At 50.8% G+C, this 19,840-nt stretch overlaps 1 protein-coding gene and 1 long non-coding RNA gene across 3 annotated transcripts in view; one reads left to right on the top strand and one right to left on the bottom strand.

The window, feature by feature from the left end:
- The window catches only part of LOC147646664 (serine/threonine-protein kinase PAK 3-like), a 208,693-nt gene that overhangs the window by 170,717 nt on the left and 18,136 nt on the right, over positions 1 to 19,840 (top strand). The gene's annotated exons all lie outside the window — the stretch shown is intronic.
- On the bottom strand, positions 7,040 to 9,238 carry LOC147646665 (uncharacterized). Its single transcript, XR_015281815.1, has 3 exons — positions 9,149 to 9,238; positions 8,575 to 8,749; positions 7,040 to 7,098 (listed from the first exon to the last, which is right to left on the bottom strand). It is a non-coding gene; the product is annotated as an uncharacterized LOC147646665 (long non-coding RNA).

Raw genomic sequence — 19,840 nt, 5'->3', positions numbered from 1 at the left:
GGGCAGCAGCCCTGGGCTGCTCTTTGCCTTTCTCTCGTCCTGTGCAGACTCCAGACAGCCCATGGCACCAGTGTGTGCTGTGCCCAGCACGGCGCCGCTTCCCCTCAGGAGCAGCCAGCTGCCAGCTTGGCTCTGAGAGCGGAGGATTTGCCTGGTGCCAGCAAGAGGCAGCCAGGGCCAGGCTGCTGCCTCTTGCAGCTCCAAGGGCCTCCTTCCAGCCTGCCTGTGCCGAGGCTCAGGCTTCTCCGGGCTCTGCCAGGGCTCTGCTGGGGCTCCAGCCTAGCCAAGGCCGGGCCCGCTCTCACCTCACAGTCGCTGACAGCTCTGCACCACAGGAGACCTTGCACAGCACCCTCACTGCTCTTTCTGCTTTCTCTCTTCAGCCAGACTCTCCTCCAGCCAAAGAAATTTCTCTTAGGAATACAAATTCAAGTGGCAGGAACCCAAATACTCTCGAGTCACATCTGCACAACCTGCATCTGCACAGGATGTTTGCGTTGCACCGCTCCTCCTTTGGTTTTTCCTGCAAATGCCATTGCTGTTTCTGCCTCAAATAAAAATGTCACAGCATTCTGGCAAAACTTGTCCAGTTGGCCATATTCCAAAGGCAGTGTGGTCTGGGGAGGATGAATGAAGAGGAGCCTTCCCCCCTTTACAAACTGTACCAAAGAAGCCATCAATGTCCCTTTCCACCTCTAAGAAAAAACTGACAATTCAGGAGGAAATGTTGAGCTTTCTCACAGGGTCAGAAGGAGAGAAATGTTCCAAAGGAGTTGAGATTTTAGAAATTTTATTTAAAATCCTACTCTACAATCCTACACTACAAACCTACACTACCATCCTGCACTACAATCCTACTCTATAATCCTACTCTACAATCCTACTCTGCAATCCTACTCTATAATCCTACTCTAAGTTGGTCATGGAGAAGACAGTTCTAAATTAATTGTTGCATTCCTGCCTCCTCCTTCCACTTTTTCACTGCAACGATGAGAGGTGCCAGGCTGGACCCAGGCATGGCCGATGTTATAAATTGATGCTGCAGAAAGGAAAAGAAAACAACAGAAAGTATGATTTTCCAAGCTAAGAGCTTCAAAGGCAGGGGAATACTTTTTAAATGAAAAGGGGATTGAGTCAGAGTAGGTCAGGAGCATGGGGCAAGAGTGGCACAGGTTGCCCCAAGAGCTGGTAGGAGGCCCATCCCTGGAAATATCTGAGGTGTGAGTATCCTGATCTCTTGAAAGATGTCCCTGCTCATTGCAGGACACAGACTAGATGACCTTTCCATGTCCCTGTGTGTTAGTTTGAGATGAATTGACATTTAGGGAAAGAAATAAGAAACCCCGCACGGAAGTGATTTCTTTGAGAGAAGCTGCTGGGAGCTTCCTCTGTGCCTGAGACAGGCCAGTGGCTGGCTAGTTCTGAGAACTGACAACATTTTGCACCATTTAGAAATGAGATGCGCCTCTGTGATGATGCACATTTTGAAAACCACCAGCCCGGGCACTGGCCCTCTTTGCTTCCGGAGCCCGAAGGTAACGGAGCTCTGGTGAGGCTGGCCCTGCTCGCCCACGGCCTGTGCTCCTGGGGGAGGCCGGGCCAGAGCCCAGCGGCTCCCGGGCGGGGGATGGAGGCTGCGGGACCCCGGCCCCAGGCTGGGCCAGGCCACGGCTGCTGACATCTTGCCCACACTAAACCCTCTCCCCGGCGTGCAGCGACGGCTCCAGGCCGAGCCTCCCCTCCCAGCGGCTCCCGGGCAGAGAGAGGGGCCCAGCACAGCCTGAAATCCAACACCGTGACTGCCATGACCTGGGTGAGATTGAACCCTTTCACTGCACAGGTGAGACCTTTCTTATTCTTGTGGGCCTGCTAATAAAATTTGTTATTCCTTTGAAGTTTGAAGCCTGTTTTGCCCTTCTCCGAATCCAGAGCTCCCAGCAAGAAATGAGTAAGTGCCCTGGTGATTTTAGCCAGCGCTAAAACCCAGCACTCCCTGCCAGCCCAGCCCAGTCTAGGATTGCTCCCCACTGTCAGCTGAACAGCACCAAGGTTGGAAGGGAGGAGGATGGGGGCTCATCTGATGCCTTGGATTTCAGTGGAGGAGGAGCCCATCCCTGGGACGCTGTTTCACCTGCAGCCCTTTTGGCATTTTACCTGCAGCAGCTCCTTGGCAGACCAGCGCTGCGCCTCGCCTTTCTGCAGGCAGCAGCTCAGGAAGTCACGCAGCAAAGGTGAGAATTGCTCGGGCTGCCGCAGCTGTGGGCTCCCTTCTGTGGCTATGTGGAATTTAGCCTGGGGAAAAAGGAAACACAAGGCTCCACCTGCTTCTTTCCCATCTGGAACTGCTCTCCCAGAGCCCATTGTTTAAGCTCCACTCTGCAGTGGCAGTTTTTGCCCTGGCAGAGAGGCAGAGATGACTTTCCTGTAGCATTTGGATGACGACTTTCCTGTATCATGAAAAAACCCAAGCCCCAAAGCTGCAGCTTTGCCAACATCCAGCAGATCTTGCCTTGGCAGCTGATTTCATTGCCTGCTCTAGTTAGTGGCAACTACATCAGCAAATACATGTTTCCTTCTCGGAGGATTCCCAGCAGCTTGGCAGCCTTTTTGGAAGAGGGATTTTGCTATTCTAACTAACTGTACTATTTCCAAGGATTCTTACGTGAAAAGAATCTCTGCAGTGCTTGTTGGTCCCTTAAGCACAGCTGCCATAAAACAAAACTCATCAGGCTTTCTGTCCTGTTCTTGAAAATTATGGTAATTGGAAGGAAAGAAAGGAAATGCAGCAGGTGTTCCTCAGGGAAGGAAACAAACATTTGGAATCTCATTTTCAACACAGACACATAAAGATGCCTCCACAATTGTAGTGGGTTGAAAATGCCTGTTTGGGCACACAGGAGCCACCTGCAGCTCTGTCTCTCAGCACTCTGAAAATTTCATGTTCCCTTGGGTGGCAAAAGGAAAATATTCATGGTGAAATCAGAAGTGTCACCCCTGTGGTAAGCCTGTGCTCGTTGGATTCTCAAGTCAATGCATTAACGCTGTGCCCATCCCAGAAAGTGCCAGGAAACAAACAGGAGGTTTTGGCAGGCTCTCCCCGTCACCAGGCTCCAGCTTGGTGATATGGAGAAAGTGGCTTGGGTTAGGAAAGAAGGTGGTCACTGAGTGTCTCAGCAGCACTGCACAAGAAGCAGAAGAGACTCTGGCTTTACAGCCTCATCTCCAGGTTTCAGGCAAGTTTCCCTGTGAGAAGAATGGGGGTGCACTTCTTCTCTCAAAAGCACTGTTTTAGAAACTTGGTTTGCTTTGAGTTTCTTTGCTTCATTTCTGGAAAGATAACACCAGCTCTGAGATGCTTGTTTCCTATTCTTGGGGCCATCTACACAGCCAAAAGAGCTGGAACGACTTGTAAGGCAAAGCAAAATGCTGCCTGAGAATGGAGATGGTTTGGGCGAGGTAAGGCTTGAGTTCCCCCAGTGCTGCAACCAAAGCTCCAGCAGATGCTGATGTGCTGCAGGGCCATTTGTAGAAGGGGCCTTGGTGGAAGTACTTCCAGCAGATGGCCATGGGATTTTGTGCAGTGAGCAGAGAACACGGGACAGGTGAGAAAGACAGCGGGATCAGAGAGTATTTGCTCCTTACCGATTGAGCAGTGAAACTGTCATAAGGAGTTTTTTGTTCGGCCATTTCAATTGCCACAATTCCAAAAGACCACACGTCCACTTTGGGGCCATATGGTTGACGCTTCACCACTTCAGGTGCCATCCACCAAGGAGTCCCGGTCACCGAGCACCGCTGATTTTGCTCAGGGGTGAGCTGAGCAGAAAGGCCAAAATCAGCTGAGGAGAAAGCAAAATACTCTTTTAATTTTAATACTCTCAATTAGGAAACCAAGGCAAAGAATTCCCCAGTGGAAGTTTGAGAATGTGCAGTTGAATTTCCTGGACAACACTCCCTGCTCTGTTTCCTTAGGGCTTTAGCCAAGGAAATATGAATTGGCTACTTCAAACATCCCCCCATTTTTTACACTTCCTCCAGCAGTGCCTTTTGTTCCCCTGAAGGTTTAGATTGCAGCTCCCTCCCTCTGGAAGGAACACACACAGACACACACAGAGCAATAGCACTCTGGGCTGCTTGTGGTTCCTTGTCATAGCTGTGTGCACCCTGCAACTGTGCCTTCAGCCCACAGCAGGAGGGACCCCTGCACTGCCAGCAGCAGCATTTTTGGGGAGCTGGCAGTCACTGAAAGCAGCCCCACACCCCCCATTCCTGGAAGGCTGAAGCTGAGCAAGAATACACTGACCCAGCTTGACAGAGCCGTCGGTTCTGAGAAGGATGTTGTTGCTCTTGACATCTCGATGGATCACGTGGTTGGAGTGAAGAAAATCCAGTCCTTGCAGGCACTGAGAGAGAAAACAGAACCAGGGGGGCAAAAAGTAGTGCTGTGAGTTCATCGCACAAGCAAGGAAACAGCTGTGGAAGGTTCCCTTTGCAGGGGAATGGGGAGGAATGGCAGAACACAGCGCCATTGAGAGCAAGAGCCTGCTGCTCCAACAGGAGCAGAGCAGCACCTTTCTCAGGAAAGGCATGTCAGCTTTTGAAAGAGCACCAGCAACTGCTGTTGTAGACTGTCCCCTGCAAAGCAGCCAGGGTGACTGCAGCTGCAGTGCATGTGCTCAGAAGCAAACAGCATTTGGGCTGCACTACTACCCTTTTCAGCTGAGAACTAAAACAAATATGTCTCTCTTTTTTCTCTTTCCTGTTGGTTTCAAATCCGGCCAGTACACCTTTGCTTTAGAGACAAGGAATGTAGTGCAGACAGGCAAAAGTTTAGCTAGGCAAGGTGGAGAAGTGCAAATGCCAATGGAAGAGACAGAGCTAGAATACAAGAGCAGGGGATAAGAGTACAGGAAGTGAGTCCAGTGAGTGTAGGGGCACTGGCAGACAGTTCCCTTGAGATGCTCTTGCTTGCCCATAGCCGAGCAGCAGCACAGAAACCAAGCTTGGCCCATGAAATCCCTCCCGTTCTGAGCCCCTGTTTCCCAGACAATGCAGCTCAAGGCCTTGGAAGCACAGATGGGATCCCTGACCTCCCGACTGACAGCTGCAATCTCTCCTTCAGACATTTGAATCTCGTCGATGAGATCTCTCAGAGTGCCTCCGTCCATGTACTCCATCACCAGCCAGAGTTCCTCATGCACAAGGTAGCTGAAAAAAGGAAACAAGGCCATGCAGGTGAACATGCACGGCTAGGTTGGTTTTTTGCTTGAGTCTTGTTTCTGGGTCCCTTGGAGACAAGGGCAGAAGAAAAGGAATAGACATTGCCTCTAGGCTGTGCAGTGTTTGCAGTCTGTGCTGTCTCAAGGAGAAAGGCAGTTTAGGAAGAGCCCAGATAAAAAACCTGTCACGCATGGCATTTCTGGAAATAAGCACCTAGTCTTCCTGGCATGCACAGCAATGGAAAAGAGGGGCAACAATGCAAGGGCAATCCTCTCTTGGATGGTTCATCAGCATTTAAGAAACTTGAAAAACTCAAGCCCAAAGAACTGTGGAGGCAATGAACTTAGAAGGTATTGAATTCTTAAGATAGGGCTGATGCAGGTTTTTGAACAATGTCCAGTCTGCATTTGCCAGGGTGACATGCCATGCAGACAAAATGCAGTCTCTTCCCATCCATTGGAGATAAGTAGAGAAATAATCATTAACAGCTCTATTTCCTGCCACTGACCAAAGTGGGTTTTTAAGCTCTCATGCTTGTAGTATGTAAACATTCAAGGGATAGGACCGTGACCACTCACCTGGCTAAGTAATTCACGATCCTGGGACTCCTATTACTCTCCATGATCCTGATTTCATTCATGGTTAGTATCTTCCTACTCACTCCTTGCACATTTATTTTCTTGATGGCCACCTCAAATGACATTGAAAAGGAGTAATTTGAGAAAATTGGTAGCATGAGACCACAACACACATGGAGCAAGTGATTTTGGAATGGCACAGCCAAGCTGTGCCCAAGTGCCTTGTGATTAGACCTCATCACTGGAGTAATTAGGAAGTGACATTCCAACAGCCCATTTCTCTGCTCCCTTGGGGGTCAGTTACAGGACATGTGGCCACTGGCAATTTGCCTTGTCCACAAAGCCTGTTCCAAGTGCAATTTGCAGGCTGGCTCCAGTCTGTGCTTCTTGTGCCTTTTCAGCACAGCTCTCCTCAAAGCTCCAGCCACAGCTGTCAGCAGTGGGGAAAGGCCTGGAGAGCAGCAGAGGCTGCAGGGGCTGTTGACATTTACCTCTCCTCCTGTTGCAATGTCAAGTGCTCTGGAAACCTCTCCAAAACCCCTAGAAACAAAACAGCAGCAAAGAAAGGAGAAGCCATTTAGATCTTGCAGTGGAAGCCAGTCCAGACTGGAGAGCTCTGCTGTAAATGCCTAAAAGCTGCAGGTTGCAGGAGGGGTCTGCCAGAAGGCAGATGATGCATTTTCCCCTCAAGTGCCTGGGCACTGGGCCTGTTCCTGAAGCCTTGGGCTTTACTGCCTCAGCTCCAAAAGGCAGCTTATTCCTTCATCTCGGCTATCAGCTTCTAAACTGTGCAATTCTAATCCTGAGCATGGAGTATTTCCTTTAGCAAACTCTTGGAGAGAAATGTTCCTGAGAACTGTTATCTGACAGCTCTCATTGGGGGTAGGTTGTGCTTTCAGGCAAGCAAGATTCTTCTCCTTTCATTAGTGTGGCCAGATGATTTGGAGACATCCAAAAATGCGAAGGAAATGAATCCTGAGCTGTCCCACACTTGAGAGACAAGCAGATTTACCAGGTTCTGTTCCTTGCTGCAGGCAAGACCTTGGCAGCATGGAGATGTCTTTGACAATGCCTTCTGAGCACACTTGACAAATTCTGGCCAGTACTGAGACATGGGGCAGACTAAGCCCGCTGTCTAAACATGTGGACAACTTGTCTGACTTCCCACTTGATGGATATTCCCCCAGTGAAACACCTGGCCCATGGCTGTGTAGAAGTGACTGTGGTTGGACTCACCCGCTGCCAAGACTTTCCAGTTCGATGTATTTTGTGATGGGATTTTCCGTGTTCACCATTCTCCCTGAGGGAAACAAAATGCAAGATGCTGACTTTCAGGCAGAGATCCGAACTTGCAGGAGATGCCAAAGGCAGCCCCGCTGTCTGGGGCTCTGAACCCTCTGTGGTCAGCTGGGCAGCAAGCACAGCAGCAACAAGACAGGCAGTTGTGCAGCACAAATGGGCAGCAGAGAGACTGATTTTGTCCAGTCCTTGGAAGGAAATGAAGCGCAGAGAGCACAGCAGGGCACAGCACAAGGCTGGCAAAGGCCAAGCATGAGCACTGACAAGCAATGGCAAGAAGACACAGCCAGCCTGAGCCCCTGACAAGCTGTGGCCCCCGTTCAGGACACAACAGCATTGCCTTGGAGATCAGACACAGCCAGGTGCAGATCAAGGCCCTTTTGTGTCCCAGCAGGTGAAGGTAGACACCAAATCAGCTGGGATCTTTTCTCAGCCCCACCAGGTCTTTTCTGAGAGCACAGCACTGGCAGCTGTCATGGGCAAGAAGCAGATTAAATGGGTTGTGCTGCAGAATCACAAAGGGCTTGATGTGTTTTCCCAGAGACTGATCTGAGCAGGGCTTGGGCCAATAGGTAGGATTCTAAGAGTCATGGGAATGGCTGGGAATCAGGTATGAAAAAGTGCCATGGATCTGAGGAATACACAGCACAGGGGCTGCAGGCTCGCTCCTGAGAAATGCCTGCAGTGCTGTTTTATCTGATCACACCACGTGGATGTGTCTCTTGGACACATCTTTATAAAAATAAATCTGGGATATTAATTACAGGTTGTTATACAAGTATCTGTTTCTTCATTGTGGGCCCAATGAAAACATCTCTTGCTCTCTGTTTCTGCTGTCACCTGATGTTCTTTCAAAGGAGTCCTCACTGACAAAAATACAGCATTCTCATAAAAACCTTGTAGATGTAGTAGAGGCAATAAAAACAGTCCTAAAAATGACACCAGTAAGACCCACGGGGCAGAACAGCTCTTTCAGGATGGAGAAAAAAAAAACTCTACCAAAAAACCACCAAACCCAAAACAAAAATCTATAAAAAACACCACACAGAAAACACAACCACAACAAAAAGACAAAATCCCAAATCAGTTTCTGTGAAGTCTTTTGGTTCTGACGACTGGTGGGAAGTCTGGAGAATCAGGAGATTTTAGGAATCAAATATTCTGTTCAGTTTGGCCACTAGCACACAGAACTTGCATAGATCATTTGCTGGGCCACAGCCTTCTGCTGATCCAAGAACAATTCCTGCTTCTGCCTTTAGTGGCAAGGGAATGCCAGGCAAAGCCGAGCCAGTCCAAGCTGCCCTCAGAGGCAGCAGGAACAGCCAGAGCGCTCTCTCGCTGCCTCAGAGCACAGCAGTTCCTGTGGGGAGTCCTAAATGTCTCTGGGACACCAAAGTGAGGAGGATCATTTGCTACAGCTCTGCTGGCACGTGCACACAATACACTGTCCCTCAGACAAGAAATACACCAGACGTACTCAGTTGCTCCACGAAGTCTCCCAGGCTCTCCTGGAGCTGAGCAGCAGATGTGTCACTGCTGGAAATGGACAAACTGCCCCGGCTCCACTGCTCAGCTTGGGCAACAAAGGCTCCTTTAGATGCTGCTGCTGCTGCTGCTGCTACAGCAGAGTGAATGGAAGAGCCTGTGTAGATCTGCGAGAAGAAAGGAGTTTGTGTCAGAAAGCTGGCTGGCAGAGATTACCCCGAGTTCCCTTTTCAAATGCAAGCCCTTAGGAAGTTGCTGTTAGCCACATGCAAAGCTCATCAACTGGATTTTTTGGATGCCCGCTTCTGGAACCAAATGGTCAAAACCCAAGGTTGGTTTTAATCAAGTTGATGGCTAGTTTCATATTCCATTTTCCTGGATTTTCTCAAGGATGACTGCAACAACGACCATTGCACTTCCTCCCACGGATCCCTTTCCCCCTCCAAGGGCTGCAGACACATTTGCAGCTCCTTGTTCTAATGTTGGAGCTCCTCCCCCTCAGTCCTCTTTTCCTGCACCATCTTCAGAAGGTGCTCAGCCTGCAGCACTTGTGCTTGGGACAGTACCTGTGCCTCCCGCCGGCCTTGGGGCTCTTCATGAGCCGGCATTTGCTGGAAGCCTTCGCAGGCTGCCAGGTGAGATATCAACACGTCCACCTCAAGTCAAAGAGAACAAAGCAGTCAGAGACCACAGCTTGTCCCTGTGTGCCAAGGCTCATTGACTGTGAGCAAAGGGAAAGAGCAGGACAGCAGCAGATTCACCAAGGGATACAGACAGCTTGCAGCTTGTATTCCAAATCTGTCTGGGGGACTGTGTTCACTTGCAAAAAGCCCTGAAGAAACAAGGAGAGCAGGAGCAGGCCAGCAGGAATCCCTTGAGATGAGTGCTGGCAAAAGGGACAAATGACTGGTGCCACTGTCCAGGGCAGCAGCTGAGATTGAGCACAGCAGGAAATGTCCTTCCAAGCAGCTGGGATAGACACTACAGCAGGATGGCACTGAGAGGCATCAGCCCAGCCCCCTGCTGCTCTGCAGAGGAAAGGCAAGAAGGGCAGAAAGCACCAGACTGCAGTGACTGCTGTGCCTATCGCTCTTTCACTCACTCGATTTTCTAGAGCCTCTTGCTGCTGAACGAGGAGATGGAATTTCTCTTCGATTGTTCTTCTTTCTTCCTCCAGCCTCTCCTCCCTTGCCCTGATCCTAGCCTCAGTTTCCTGCAGCTCTGCCAGAAGCTCCTCCTCAGAGGCCTGTGAAGAACCAGAGAGAGGAATGTCCATGAGTGGAGTGTCTGCCACACTTTCACTCACCTGGTTTTCTTGATTTCCTCTCTGCCAGGGGAGATTCATCTCCTCTTCGATGCTTTTGTCTTCCTCAGGCCTCCTCTTCACTGCCATGATGGCCCTCGGAGCTTCGGGCAGCTCTGCCTGGGGCTCTGCCTCGATGTTCTGTACACACAAAAGGAGAGCAAGTGCCTGGGAGCTGCCCTTTTCAGGCCTGCCCTGCCACTCCTGCCCTTCCGACATCTACACTCTTGTTAGAAATCCTGCTCATTCAGGGGACAAGGATGTGTGCAATTGGATCCTCTGCTGCAGCTCAGAGAGCCTCTATGGCCACCTCAGGATATGGAAGAGGACCAAGGTGTTTCTCCTCCCTCTTTTGTCAGCTGAGAATTCTGAGTGGCACTGACAGAGATCCTCAAAAGGCCCCACCAACAAATTAATTGACACACCCCTAGGGATGCCAATGAAGGAAGCCATGGGTCATGTAATGCATGTATGACCAAAGTCAGCAAAAACCACCTAAACCATGGAATTGTCCCACCTCACTAGGACAGGCTGAAATTTATAGGTTAAACAGGGAGTGTCAGGACAGAAGAGGCAGGAGGAGGAAAACAGCTCTGAGGAGAAAAAACAACCATCTCTAAAGGGGTTCTTAGCAACACAAGACAGCACTCAAGGACTTGCAGCTTTGCCCCCACACTAGGCTCCAATGCAGTTTCCAAAGCTGCAGACTTCACCACAAAACGTATCAAGAGAAACTTGCCACTTGTGGATTTTGCCTCAGAAGAAGGGTTCAGAACTACACAGTTTGTTTCTTTGGCCACACAGGACAAGAATGGCTGGCCACAGCTTCATGGACAACACAATCATCTCCTTGCAGCTTATCAAAAGCCAAAAGACAGGTGGCCTAAAAGTCTCTGCAGAAGTGAAGAATTACTCCAGAAAACTGCAGAACACTTCTCCAGGTCATGCAGAGGTTTCCAAAAAGGGACAGCAAACAAAGCAAGCCCTGTGAGCCCCAGAAATGCCGAGTGAGCCCTTGGCCATGGCTTGGCAGAAGCCAAGAGACAGAGCTTCCCTGAGCCAAGCAGCCAGCTGCTCACCCGCAGGCAGCAGCGCTTTGGGGCCTCAGCACGACGGCTCAAAGCCCAATTTCCAGCTGCCACGGGATGGGGGAATGGCTGGGTGCTGGCAGGACTCCAGCACTCAGCATCCTCAGCCAGCAACAGCAAGTGCTGGCTGCTCAGAAACTTGCAGCTCTGCCTTGCACTAAAGACAGCAGCACCCAGCACTGGCACTTACTGTCTGGGCATGGTCAGGCTGGGCTGTGACCACAGCTGGAGGCTCGTGCTCCGTTTGCTCATTTTGCTCCTCTTTGGCCTCTTCTCCAGGAGCAGAGGGAGCCACAGCAGAGTCTGCTCTTGCTTCTGGGCTCTGTGGACAGATGGTGGAGTTAGGGACAGGCAGCTCCCTATCATTTAGAACCTTATTTCTCTTCAGCTCGATTTCTACAACCAGCTCTACCAAGCACAAATCATCAGCTTTGATAGCAATGGGATTCTAAGTCTCTCCAACTAAATTAAAATGGGTTAATTCAGCCAGGCTGCAAATAGTTCTGAATTAGAGAGTTCACCCTGGCTACTATCAGCAAGCAACGTTCTCTCTGCAAATCTGAGCTTTGAGTTCTTTTAAAGCTCTGCAATGGAAAATTACGAAATAGCCAACAGTGCCTTTGCTATTGCTGTTGTAAACATGGAAATGGATCTTCTTTCAGCCCACCCAGCTGGCCCTCTGCACTCTACTGCCACAGGCCAAGCTCACAGTTCCCTGCACAATTCTGAAACACCAGGAACATCAAATGTTCCTTTCTGACTCACCTCAGGATCGGCACCTCTGAACACACGGCTCAGATGACCTGCAGTGGGCAAGGAAAATGAACCAAATTCTTTGAGAAAACTGGAGAGAACCGTGGCCTGTTTAGAACAGCATCTGAGAAGATCTCCCAGTGTGCATTTTCAAAGGTGTCCTGCTTGACTGGTGTGGTTTAAAGCAGCAACTAAAAAATCACTAGAAAACTTACTTATTTCTTGCAGTGAGATATGGATTAGAACAAGAGCAAAACAGGCTTAAAACTTAAATGGAATAAAGAAAGTTTATTGACAAAAACTACAAGAATAAGAAACCAGAATAAAACTTCCAGAACAACCCTTTTCTCCCCCACTACCCAACCATTTCCTTGTTTACATGACAACATGGAGACAAAAAACTTTGGATCTTTGGTGTTTACAACAGTTCCAATTCCTGCTGGAGTCTTTTCATCAGTCTTTGTAGAGAAACAAAAGTCTTCTTCTGCTATCTATGGAGTTTTTCACAAGAAAACTATTTTTCTTCATAGCTTTCTATTTCTCTGATGCCAGCTGCCCGGAAATCTGCCATCAGTTGTCTCCTCCCATTTCCCATCACTCTGAGGTGTGTTATGGGTCATGAGTCTAGGGATGTCATTTTTATGAATGAGTTATTCAAAGACAAAAGTTCTCTTTATCTGTTTTTATGAGCCCTCCTGGAAACAGAAGTTTTCTTTTTGTTTCTTAAAAGCCATAACTCTTCAACTATTACTTCTCCTCCTCTGTTCCAGCATCTCACAGTGTCACAACTACTTCATCATTTGCTCAAAATCCACACTTGGAAACACTCCATTCCTCCCAATATACTCTGTCATGAATTAAAGGAGTTTTTTTCAGAACACTACTGTCCATCTCCATAGCTTTAACAGAAAAATATTTCAGCTTATTAAAGCATCTCCTTCTTTCTCTTCCCCCTCTCCATTTAATTTGCTTCTTCACTCTCTTTGATGGGTTGATGGTTGATCACTCCCTCTCTCTCTCTCTCTCTGGAAAAAACGGATTAATCTGCAAGTCTCATGCAGGCAGTAAAAGAGTTAAAATCTTGCTAAAGCTGCAGATGTTGATGGTGTCAGGTTTCAGTTTCAGAAACTGCAGTTCAGTGTCAGAAACTGCAAACCAAGTCAGGCTGGCCGGCTCCGTTTCTCCCCCCACCCCGCCCTCTGCAGCCTTGTCCGGTCTGGAGGGGGGGAGGAGGCCGAGACAGAGCCCTGTGACCTCGTCAGAAGCCAGAAACCAAAGAGAGCAAGAAATTCCCGGCCTCACATCTTAAGGTGGTGTTCACAGGTTGATCTCACTTCTCAATAGTTAAAACCGCTGCCAATTCTCACCCATGGCCCGGAATTAGTCAGGAGAAAAAACTCCCATCAGCCTCCAGCAGTTTCAACTTCCCGAGCTCTCAGAGCTATCTTAAAAGTAAAGTCACCCCAAGAGATTGAGCCAGCAAAGTGAGGAAATGCCAGACTCTGCTGCCACAGGCTCTCCCATGGAGGGAACAGAAGCCCTGCAAATGCTGCCCGCAGCCCCCTGGCTACAGACACCCCGTGTTTTGCTGAAGGTGTTGACAGGAGCTTGACCAAACCAGGGGCATCCTCATGGTCTTTGTGTTTCAATAGCAACCCGGTCACTAAGAAAGAGCAGGGAGACCTACAAAAGCCAGCTCAGGTTCCAGCCAGGGAAAACCTCTACTTACGTGCCAGGTTGGTGAGGTAATAGCTGGCGTAGCCAATGCCATAAATGGTGCAAATGGCAGCAGCGAGCTGCTCCATCACTGTAGCACTGCTGTGCCAGTTTGCACACTCTGCTCCATAACAAAAACAAACACGGCTCCTGTCAGTGTGCAGCTGCCCACTGACAAATGCCTCAAGCAGGAGGATGCTCCTGCACTGAGCAAGCCCAAGAGCTGCTCTGACCCTGAGGCCTTCCGTGCACCAAGGCAACCTTGGGATGTCACCACGACAAGGTGGCATCCATGCCCTGACATCACAAAGCCAATGCTCTGCACTGCTCTGGGAATTGATGCAGAGCAACCCAACCTTCCCTACAGCAAACACAAAATTGCCTGGCAGGTTCTCCTCTGTCACAAAGTGTCACAAATCCTTTGCTGGGCTGTGGGAAATGGAAAGACAGAAACTTCCACTGATACTGAAGGGTTTGATTGACAGCCTTGGAAGGAGCTTGGGTTCATGCAATGCTAAAGGTTCACAGACGCTGAGCAGAGAATTCATAAGCTTATGTTCCTATAGCTGCAAGTAAGAATATGCCATAAGTAAATAAAAAACTGCAATGAGTGAGATGGTGGAGAGATTTCAACTGTAATTGTGTGATTTTATAGAGTAAGCTATGAATCTAAATATTATCCTAAGAAGCACATGTGTGTAGGTGAGCTAGCAGTGTATTGGGTGAAAAGCAGGCACAGTGCAGCAGAACTTGGCAAAGGTGAAAGGTGATTAAGTAATAATAAACCTCTTCAATTTAGTGCATTAGCCAAAAATCTCAAATTAGCGAATCTAAGCCATCACTGCACCAGGCTGAAGCTGAGGATCCCCAGCCAAGCTCAGAGGGAGGAGAACACAGCATTTGTGGGATCCTTTCCAGTCTGACTTGCTTTAGCTGGAACCCGGGGGAGGAGAGAGCAGGAGAAGGGTTGGCTGAGTCCTCTCCCCTCTGCCTTGCCCTTCTCTGCTGGATCCTCAGTTCATCCCACACCCACCCCAAGACTCCATCCCCACCCTACTGGTGCTGACGGGATTCAAGGAGATAAAGAGGAGATTAAAAAGATAGAGAGGAGAGAAAAGGAGAAGTTTAAATGCAGTTTAAATATGAAAGAAATACCTATGTTAGTGACTGCTGAGAGTTCCAAGGGAGCTGAAGGGTTTGCGAAGGGCCAGGAGCCCGTGAAGAGCTGTCCTGGGGTGACTTTATGATACTGGTATCCCCAATCGTCTGGTTTATGTTATATATTAAGTCCTGCACCTTTAAGACTGTCTTTGAAAGCAAGAGAGGGGAAAGAAGAAGCGCGCAGTGTGTTAAGGAAAACATCACTCCCACACATCCCGCTCCTGGACTGTGTTGTCCGCAGCACGGACAGACAGCAGGACAGAGCATCTCTCTGACTTTTAGTTAGTTTTAGCTAGCTGAGGCAGAGGAGTTCCCTGGACCTTTGTTTTTTTCCAATTTTCTTGGATCTGTGCAAGCCTGCTCTGGACTGAACACCCAGCCAAACCCCGGGAGCTCACGCCTGTGGCCCACCGGGGCCTGGGCCTCGGCACTTTCCCAGCGCTGGAGGGACTGATAAGAACCTGAGCGAGCCAAGCTGCACCACATGAAAAAAAGACTTTTCTTCCTAGACTTACCATCCCATCGAACAGCAAGAGGTTTTATTATTTAATATTATTCAATTTCTGTTAAATAAACAGCTTTTTCCACTTCTCTCCACGGAATTTTTTTTTCCCTTTTCCCGGACCCGTTGGTGGGGAGGGGCATTTCCCTGTGGAGATCCCCATTTGGAGTTTTCCTTCCTGATTTGCCCTAAACTAGGACAGGCATCAATCATTTTATTTTTTTCATTTTGTTTTGTTCTCTTTCTTATGTCCACCCCATAACATTGAGACTATTTGGGGCTAAAGAAGTCACACAATGCTCTCGCTAGAAGAGAGAATCCTCAATCCAGCGCCTACAATTGCCTGTTAATCCTAAGAATTGCTGCAGCTCCTTTTTAGTCCAGGGAAACATTATTTCTGAGATTCCCTGAACCCTCTCAGGGTCAATACAAGACAAAGCTTAAGTTAAAATAGGTCCCAAATATTTAACCATTTTCTCTACCGTTTGCCCTTTCTTTTTCTTCAGATACTCAAAGCTGCTTTTTAGCCTGAAAATGAAGCCATTTCACAGAGGCTTCCTCTACCTCTTCTCTTTGTCCTCCTGACTGGAGCAAGTCATCCACATCCTGCATGAAGCCAGTCCCTGGGGGTGAGGTCAATTCCTTTGATATTTCCTGCAAGGCTTGCCCCAATCAGGCCGGTGCTTCCGTGCATCCCTGCAGAAGGACCGTCCATGTCTTGAGCATTTTCCCTTCTAGCTCTTGTTGCCAGCCCAAGGCAGAATTGTGTTTGCATCCTCTGGAAGTGGGCAGATCGCCAGAAAGCATCTTTTGCATCAAGTTGTGAATGGCAGCAGTGTGAGGAGGGCACCTGGTTGAGGCTGGTGTAAGGATCTGAGAGTGTGGGGTGCCTCGGTTTCATCATCTCATTTCTTCTTCTTGGGTCCTGCAGCATTCTGTGGATTCCATTGGATTTCTTGTTTGGCAGGATAGGAGCATTCTAGGGAGCCATCCCTGGCTGCCCAAGCCGTGCCTTGAGCAGGACTCCCAGACAGGCTGTGAGCCCTTCCTTCCCTCCCTTGGAACAGGGGATTGCTTTTCGACACCTCTTGTCCTGGTTGCTTCAGGGAAACGTGGAGAGGCTCCATATCTAATTTTGCCAATTTCTCTGGGTCTGCCCACACTTGTGGGTTCACTTCAGCCATGGCTCTGCCAGATACTTGATCTTGATCCTCTCAGGTCTAGTCGCCATTTGTGAGCTGTTCCTTCCTCGTGCTGGCTGTGCTGAGGCTCCCCTCCCCAGCCCGTATCCCAGAGCCGGTCCCTGTCCTGCCGCAGTGTCCAAAGGCGGCCCCCCCGGCGGGCAGGGCCGGCAGCTCCACGGGGCCGGGCAGCGGCCGGGGCGTCCCGCAGCCTCCTGGGGGCCGGGGGCCACTGCCGGCCCTGCCCGGGGGGTGCTGGGCTCAGGCAGCGCCCGGCGCTGAGCCCCGGCTGCCCCACAGCCCCGGCCCGGCCCCACAGCTCCCCACAGGCCCCCAGCCCGTGCTCCCGGTGCCGCAGCTCTGCGCCCGCTCCTGCTGTTCCCAGCTCAGAGAAACCCCCTGAAATCCTCACCTCCTTGTTTTCCTGTCCTCCAAAACTGGGATACAAAGGATCTGATGATAAGACCCTTCTGGAAAACATCCCAATCCTCAGTATTTTTCTCTTCCTCCTCTTTTCCATTATCCTTTTTCTTATCCCATGGATTCCTCCTGCTGCTTCTTGCCTTAAGCACATTCCTGCACACTCCCCTTCAGCCAATCCCTTCCCAGCACACCAACACCATCCATCCCCTGTTGTCTAAATCCCTTCTGGACTTCCCTTCTTGCCCCTCTGGGTGTCCATGTCCTTAATTCCCTCTGGGAGAATGTGCAAACGACCTCCACATGCTCCCAAGGGACCCTTGAGAGATGTTTTGGGATCCTCATCCCTTTGGCTGGGACCCCATTGTGGCTTTCCCTTTTGTCCCCTCCCTGGGTGCCCTGCCATGTTCACTCCCCGAAGATGCCACTGTAGTCACTGCTGAGATTTTCAGTGCTCTCTCCCTGCCGACTCTTGAGAGCCGCCCTGATCCGTCCCTCGTCTGTCTCCTGCTCACTCTCGGGTACCCAATCAATGCCCGGTGCCGCCGCCAGCCGAGGGAGCCGATCCCCCAAACTGGGTGAGGCCCCTTCAGCTGCACTCACTGCCCGCCGGCCCGGACGGTGGAAGGAATTGCGGAGGGGCCCCAAGGTGTGTGGAAAAATTGACATCCCCAGAGGTTTCTGTCCAAAAGGAAGACAGAGGAGTCCTGTAACAGTAATTGTATTCATATAAAAAAGGATGAGGCCATGGGACATTTCTAATGAGATTTCTCCAATTGTTGGCAGACACAGCCTCCTTTTCATCCTTATTTTCTTGGTCACATCTCCCTCTCCCTTTCCCCATTGACTGAAGTCCTGGACAGGCACAGACTTCCCAATGCACCTCCTACATACCCCCTTAATATGCACCCCACTTTTGTATAGCTAACGATATTGATGGTTGTGTTAAGTCTTTGTTGTTCTTCTGGAAATTGATGAATTTAGCAGGACCTTGGCTGAGCAGCAGTCTGTGTCATCAATTCATAACATTTTGTGCAGCTGCTGGCTCCTCGTGTCACTTCCTTATGTCCACGTCCCTGGCCCTATGTGCAATGAGGTTGAGGGGATCAGTTTGTAAAGAGGCTTTGTTGTTGTTCCTTTGCTGGGGTTGCCCCGTTTTGGGGCCATCCCCCCTGGAGCAGGGTGTCCCCCCTTGGTGCAGGCGCAGGGCTCAGGCAGGGCTGAGCCAATCAGAGCGCGCGGCGCTGATGACTCATCAGTGTCCAGGCAGAGCCGCAGCTGCCAGCGTTCCCCAGCTGGAGCCCAGCTGCGCCCCTCCCCCCCGGGCCTTGGCGCCCCCCTGGAGGGGAATTTGGGGAGGTGGGAGGGGGGAGCGCCAAGGCCGGGCCCCCCCGCGCTGTGGTGGCGGGAGCGGCTGCAGTGGGGAGCGAGTGCGGGCGGAAGCGGCCGAGAGCCCAGCGCTGCCCCGGGCCGAGCTGGCCCAGCTGCATCCGTGCCCCTGCGGTGGGATGCTGTGGGACTGGGGGGGAAGAGGGAGGCGGCAGTGGGTGCTGGGCCTGGGGGCAGGAGGAGAAGGGAAGGAGAAGCAGGGTTGAGGAACAAAACGGTCGAAGGATTCACGTGGGAGGAGCAGGTGCAGGAGGAGGAGAAATTGTAGGAGGAAGAGGAGTGGGAGGAAGAGTAGGGCCACAGGAGGAGGTGGGAGAGAAGGTAGAGGAAGCAGGACAACGTTCCATTCTCCCTGTATGTGCAGTTCCAGAAGTGTTGCCCTGGAGGTGACTGGTGAGGGGATCCACGATTTTATGGGACTGAATCTTGGTGTTTCTGAACTTTTTTTGGCTAAATATTGGTGCTTTGTTTCTTTGCAGGGGCTGAATCTTTGTATTCTGGAGGGGGTTTTGCCTGAATTTGGTGTTAGGGTAGTTTTTCATCATTGTTTTGATGTTTGGCCTGAATCTTGGTGCTTTGCTTTGTTACAGACACAAGATGCCCAATGACTTTCTGAGATGAACTTGGGCATGGAGGAACCCCCAGCCCAAGGCGCTCTCCTCTCCTTTTCCTCCTAACCAGGAATTTTCCTTCCCAAACTGTGTCCAGATGGAAGAGGAGGAGAAAAAGCCCCAGAGATCCTGCATGAGGAGGGGCTGGAAACCCAGTCCAGGGAGCTGTGAGGAGGAAAGATCCCCCCAGTGCCAGGAACACGGCCAGAGATCCAGCCGGAGCTCAGAGCTGGGGAGAAGCCCCACAAGTGCTTGGAATGGGGGAAGGGCTTCAGAAAGAGATCCCACCTCATCCAGCACCAGGTGATCCACACTGGTGAAAAGCCCTATGGGTGTGGGGAATGTGGGAAGAGCTTCAGAGCTATCTTTGGCCTGATGAGACACCAGGTGATCCACACAGGGGAACTGCCCTACACCTGCTTGGAATGTGGGAAGAGCTTTGGGTGGAGCTCCAGTCTGAGGGCACACCAGCGCATCCACACTGGGGAGAGGCCCTACAAGTGTCCCCAGTGTGGGAAGAGGTTTCAGCGCAGCTCCCATGTCCTCCAACATGAGTGGATTCACACAGACGAGAGGCCCTTCCACTGCCCCGACTGCGGGAAGGGCTTCAAGCAGAACGGCAACCTCACTGCCCACCGGCGCATCCACACTGGGGAGAGGCCCTACGAGTGTCCCCAGTGTGGGAAGAGCTTCTCACAGAGCTCTCACTTGACCCAACACCAACGGAGTCACCAGTAAGGGAAGCCCTGCGAGTGCCCCGAGTGCGGGAAGAGCTTTGTGCGCTGCTCCAGCTCCATCCCCCATGGGAGGATGGGCGTTGGATGATCCCCAGTGACCCCCGTTGGGCAGAGCCCTGGTGATCCGTGGTCCTGGTGATGTGTGTTGGGAAGACACCTGGCTGGGAGGCTCCACATCTTCCTGGCTCCCTGTGGGCACCTGGATAAAAGCAAGGGAATTAAAATCCAAGGGGATGCAGAATGACAGTGGGAATTGTTGACTTTCAATCCTCAAGAACCTTTTGCCTCAGGAGCTGTGTGGGCAGAGAAAAGGGGGTGACACCGGGCTTGGGGGGCCCGAGGAGAGCACACTCGCTCTGTGGGGGGGGAGGACACCACCCCTAGGACCCCCCCTCAC

This window comes from Cyanistes caeruleus, unplaced genomic scaffold, assembly GCF_971803275.1.
Source record: "Cyanistes caeruleus unplaced genomic scaffold, bCyaCae1.hap1.1 HAP1_SCAFFOLD_87, whole genome shotgun sequence".
NCBI classification, from domain to species: Eukaryota; Metazoa; Chordata; class Aves; order Passeriformes; family Paridae; genus Cyanistes; species Cyanistes caeruleus.
The sequence above is the reverse complement of the archived record's forward strand: the minus strand, read 5'-3'. Positions and strand labels throughout refer to the sequence as shown.